The 6000-nt window shown below is 29.8% G+C and overlaps 1 long non-coding RNA gene across 3 annotated transcripts in view; it reads right to left on the reverse strand.

Annotated features, from left to right (window-relative positions):
- Nucleotides 1-5230, reverse strand: part of LOC136145157 (uncharacterized) — an 88537-nt gene extending 83307 nt beyond the window's left edge. For all 3 annotated transcript variants that reach the window (XR_010658708.1, XR_010658706.1, XR_010658707.1), the window contains exon 1: nt 5051-5230. This is a non-coding gene — a long non-coding RNA (uncharacterized lncRNA). The remainder of the gene's footprint in view (nt 1-5050) is intronic.
- Nucleotides 5231-6000: the final 770 nt, after the last annotated feature.

Below are 6000 nucleotides of genomic sequence, written 5' to 3' on the forward strand. Positions count from 1 at the left end.
TTTATCTTTCTAAGTGCTATGCATGGGCTTTAAAATTGATCAATAACTGGGGATTCCTCTACAGGATTATGCTGAAATCAATCTCAATTCAGACTTTTCGTATTTTATGTTTATTACTAGATCTGTCTTAATTGCATTCCTTATTTTGGTAAATAATTTTAAAACACCTAGTTGATTACAGAGGTAAGAGTCTTTCAAGATCCATGCATATTATAAAATAACTTGTATTCTTTATATGTTATTCTGTCCATTCTTTCAATGTGAAGTAGGAAAGAATTAACCATAGATATTTTATTCAAATATCTTTGCATTATAAATGAAGATTAGAAGCAAAAACATAGCTTTGTATATATATATATGAGTAACTGAAAAATCTAGACACACATTAATGTGCTATATTCATTGTGATAACTGTGAAACTTCAACCAACACAATCTATATATATATTTTGTACATAAAAGTGTTTATAAGACTTTTAACAGGATAAATTAATACTCCCTGGAAGAGAAATCAAAGCAAATTCTCAATATTTGTATTTCTGAAAATCAATAGGAAAAAATCTATAAGCTTACTGAATATCAAAAAAAAAAAGGAATATTCAGTATGAGAAAAAAATTTTGTTTCACATTCTATTAAGATAGGATGTTTTACTCATTTCTTTAGATTGAGATAGAAGTAAATTAGAACCTTAAAATGCCTCTTAATTCAAATTATGAATTTCATAACCAAAACTCCATATTAATTATTCATGAATTTTAATAAAAATAAAATTCCTAAAATTAACTATGTGAGACACAAACATTAAGGAATATGAATTATCTTGCATAATTATTAAAGCTTGTGCTAAATTTTTGGTCTAATTTATTTATATTTCGTGACTCTGGGTGGTCACATGAAGCTCCTGAATTTTATCTTTGGATCAATTTATACTTATATTAGATTTTTCAAGGTCATAAATAAAAGAAATGCAGATATGAGTTAAAAAAAGAAATCGATGTCATCTTTTTTAATCCTGTTTTAAAATCCAGTCTAATGTCTAAATATCTCTGTCATCAACTCTTACATAAAATTGCAGTGAAATATTTCCATGTATGTAAATGAGAGCATAAAATCTGCAATTTGTTTCAGAGGCCAAAAATGCAAGCAGAGAAGAACCTGAGGTAAATAAATATATGACTATACAGAGAAGATGTGCAAGATTTTCACCTGTGCAAATACAATCTTTTTCTGCTCAAATAATTTTAAAAACTCTCATAGGACTAGAGAAATAACACATATGTCCAATAGGTCTATATTCACATATTCATACTTTGGAATTATTGGCCAAAATGATTTAGTATGTAACAGCTTTCATTTTAGACTAAATTCTAGCCTATTATTACAATAATTTTTTTTCCTGTGGCTTACATTAAATGAGACGTAAAGTACATGTGAATGAAAGCAAAGCCATCACAAGATATTTCATTTTAATAGTTACAAGTATGGAGTTAGGGTAGGAAAATTAAGATTCCTGAATATGAAAAGAATTAGAAAAATAAGAATTTTAATTCTAAATAGTTGCCATCATGATATTTCCAAAAACTGTTACAACCAGTTACTTCCTTTCTACTGTTTGTAGTGGAATGGCACTTGAGATAAATCATTTTTCCAGAAAGTTTTGCATCTCTGTAGATCACAACCCTGGCAAGACAAGTCCATACTTTCATGCTTTTTTCCTCAAGTGGGTAAATGTTAAGAGAGAAGAATCCAAGTTTCATGATGCAGCGACACAAAGCTGGGAAGTGAAAATTATGTTGCAGTGGAGTCTTGAAAATATGACTGTAAAAGTTAATCAATAAAATGTCTATTCCTGTCTATTCACCGGAGGCCCCAGCTGCATAGCTTCACTCAATCGATACTACAAATTATTACGATTTCCAGGTTCCCACTGGACATTCAGAACAAATCTTTCAAGTGTAACAGTCTTATACTGAGTATATGGTGTGTGTTCTCTACATTTATTTCAAAAAGAGAAGGGGAAAAATAAAATCTAAATCCTACGCGTTCTTTAAAAATTCAGCTCTATGGAAACTAACTTACGGGTCACCTTTTAATGTTAAAAACATCTTCCTTTTGTTGCCAAGTTTTGTGCACATTTCTTTTTTAACTGTTTCACACTTAGTTAAGAAATGACTTACTCTAATGATAGACGTAGGTGATATAGCAACCTGGTTAATTCTGAATGTTTCCCAAAATAAATGAATGAAAGAAATACCTTTGGGATAACTTATCAAACAGTCACTTGAATACATTATCACTGTTACAGACATACATAGAGGACCCTGACTGATAAATATCTCAGATTGTAGCAGGTCCCTTAAAATACACATTCTAGTTATTGTTTCTATGACTCATCCCAACACATTTTAAAAAATCATGTTTGAGGTATTCCATTTTTTCTATTTTTTGTAAAATAAAAAAGTTATAATTTCAAAAATGAGTTGCTGTTTTTCTAAATAAAAATCCCAGAATGTTTTGTTCTACGTGAGATTGTCTGCTCTCTGCAGAAAGATTCTATGTTGATTATAAACTCTAGAAGCTACTCAAGACCTTAAATTTATCCCCCATACATTTTGTTCCTTTATCTGCTAGTCAAAATTCTAAGAGTTTTCCAGATAAAGGGATGACAGGTTAAGGGAACTAACTATAATACTTTCATGCCTTATGACACCTAACATGGTCTTTCTTTCTTCTGACTGGCAAACCCAATGGTGTCTGGCACTGCCCCAAACCAAATCAATTGGTAAATTTGATCAATTCATGCCACCTGTCGATTGAGTGGGGAAAAAAAAAATCAAAACTAATAAACAGAATATTTTGTTTGCTAAGCCAAAGGGTTTTGATTTTTATTTGACATTTAAACAATAGTGTATTTTTCCATGTATTATGGAAAACGTATAGACACATATATGTAACAAGTACTCATATCCTGTGACAATCTATGTTGAGGCTATATTTGAAAAGAAAGATAAATGTGTTCCTCCTAAGAAATCATCACTGTTTTGATTATGATCATTTATCAATCCTTTTAAACTTTAATAACATTTTCTTATGTCTTAATAATATTTCTAATTTTATGACTTTTAGGATATTTAATTGCTAAAAACAATTTCAAATAGTTAGATTTGAAAACATGCGGTTACAACTTTAAATACTCTTAGATGATATCTGTATACCTTGACAGCAGTTTCATATTAAGAGAGAATATCATACTTAATTTCAGGATGAAGCTGTATTAGAAAATAAAGTAGATAAATATAGATCAAACATATAGAACTTGTTTGATTTTTCATTATTATTTAACTAGATGAATCACTGTCTAGTCTATTTACTTATAAAATTCAAGATTGAAAGCAGATCACTGCATGTCAGTTTTCAGGTCAAAAATTATATTTTTGTGGACATACTGAATAATGTGCCTTTATAGTACTGTTTAACTATAGAAAAAAGGTTGGCATTATTTTAAGAGCAATATGCTAACATCAAATACTATCATTAGTTTTATATAAGTTCACAATCATTTTTATATATTTCTTATTTTATAAACATATCTTAGGCATATTATTTCCCTAAAATAATTTTGCTTTTTTAAGACACCATAATATTTATAACAATAGTACATTACTATATGCATTCCCAAAGAAACTTTGCCCAATATGCTTTTAATCCTTGGTACCAATTTCTACCTTTTAATATTTGTTAAATGTGTCTTTTTTTGTTGTTGTGTGTGTCCTGGCATCTGACTAAAGGTACATGAATGGCAAAGAGTGTTTATTATAGGATTTGATTTTATTTAGAAGCACACAAAATATTATCCTAGATTTTATAATTGCTTTAGTGCCTTGTAATATTAAATCATTGAATTAAAACATAAATTTCTCATGAATAAATTTCAAAAAAATTCCTTTTATATTTTATGTGCCCTATAAACTACAAATCAAGAAAGAAATGTTTACTATATGCATTATTTTGAAATCCTTTTTATAGGTATATCAAGATATGCATTAAGGAGTATAAGTTTAGAATTTGACTTACAAAGAGCAGTTAAGATCAAATAAAACAGGCCAAATTTACTTCTGGCTGCAGGACTTTGTTCAAAGGAGTGAGTGACAGGGGAAAAAACTTCAGGTGTGGATGCTTTATCTAACTGCAATTACTTGATTCAAGCAAGTTCAGCGAGTAAGGTGTAATTCTTTACAAACAGAAAGAGAGAGACAGAGAGATTCATCTGGGCTATGCTACTTTCTATTTGTTTTTTGAAAACAGACTAAGAGAATAAATACAGAAAAAAAAGACACAGACGATAGAATACTTAATTATCAGAAACTAAAATAAAAAAGAAATTAATATTTATTTGAATAGCCAATGATAAAATCTGAAAACATTGCAGAGATACAAAGTAACTGCATAAAGATTTAAATAATAAAAACAGAAATTAAATACTAGATGCTTCGCTAAGGACAGTTTTCATGAGTGTTTCAGAACAACCTAAGTCTTTATTACTTTTCTTCATAGTTTCTTACATGCCTCAATGGTCTGATCAAAAATTTTCCACTCTCAATGTCTCCCAATTTAATAGTGTCTTGCTTAGAGCTGCTACTTTAACAAAAAAGAAAAGCAACAAGAGCCATATGTAACCTTTGGACTCTGAAAGGAGAAAGATGAGAATGCCATTGGCAGATAGGTGCTACAGAAACACAGTGTACTCTTTCCCTTGAATCCTACCTTGAACATTTCTTGATAGTTAACAAGAAAGTTGACTGCCACATCATTATTCAGAATCTGGAATAAGACAGTTACCGTTTTCAACATGTGCCATTTCAGTTAAGAAATGTTGCAGACTGAAAGTTTATCTATTTTGGAAAGAACAATATATTGAACAAGCTAGAATATTTACACAGAACCTTTTGCAAGACAGAGAGAATTAAACATTTAGCAACTAAAGTCAAAAGGACTGACTTGATTTCAGTTTGTAAAGTAAAACTTTCTGAAAGACTGAAAAACAACTCACTTGTAATCATTTTTTTCTTCTTCAGAAGCAATAAGCCCTGCTGTCACTGTCTTCGGCTCTGCCTGGGGTTTTCTACTGTTCTGTTCTTGGCGAACTGTTTCTGCTATTTGCTGTTAGCTGCTCTTGAGTAGCCTTAAAGCTGGATTCCATTAGAAGAAGTTTTTCATCTTGACTGGCAAGTTCTTGGGCTGAAAGATAAAACAAGAACATTGCCTTTTAAAAAACCAAGCTCATCTGGTTTTTTTTTTTTTTCTTCTTTTGTTTTTGGTTTAAATTTTATGCAATGCAACTTTGAGAAAGATTTAAACAGATCCTTCTTTTCCAAATACAAATTTGTGTATTCACATTTTCAGATTCCTTTATTTAAAGCACAAGTAAACAAAGGTATGTATGAAGAAATACAAGATGCTTGTCAGTAAACTCGAATTTATAAAGCATTTGAATGAAAAACTTAAATGTCTTCATCAGACAACAATTCCCCAAGATAACTTGTAAAAATTTTGCTGCAATATAAGTGTATTATGAACTAACATTAATGTATAGTTCTCTTGTTCTTTCTTTAGCATAGGCCTTGGGTATATGTACATATATTCACATAGACAAAGACTGACACATTATAAATTATGCCAAAATGATGACTCTCCACTGATTTATTTTCATGTATAATATTTATGAAATTTAAACACTTTTTCAAGGTCATCCAATAGATGGCACTCTTTCATTAGACCAAAGCAGACAGGCGGTATGCTTCAAGCTCTCAAAAAATAAGTGATTTAAGACAAAGACATTTTTCCTTTGTTCTTTGTTGACTGTATTCTTAGAGATATATATCTGTATATTTTATTCGACTATTCCCCCTTTATAAAAATGTTTATCTGTTTTGTTTTTTTTTCTTTTCAATTGGCTCAAATACATATCATCAATTGCAAATGTTATCAGGTTTTAAATTT

Source organism: Muntiacus reevesi, chromosome 12 (assembly GCF_963930625.1).
Source record: "Muntiacus reevesi chromosome 12, mMunRee1.1, whole genome shotgun sequence".
Classification (NCBI taxonomy): Eukaryota; Metazoa; Chordata; class Mammalia; order Artiodactyla; family Cervidae; genus Muntiacus; species Muntiacus reevesi.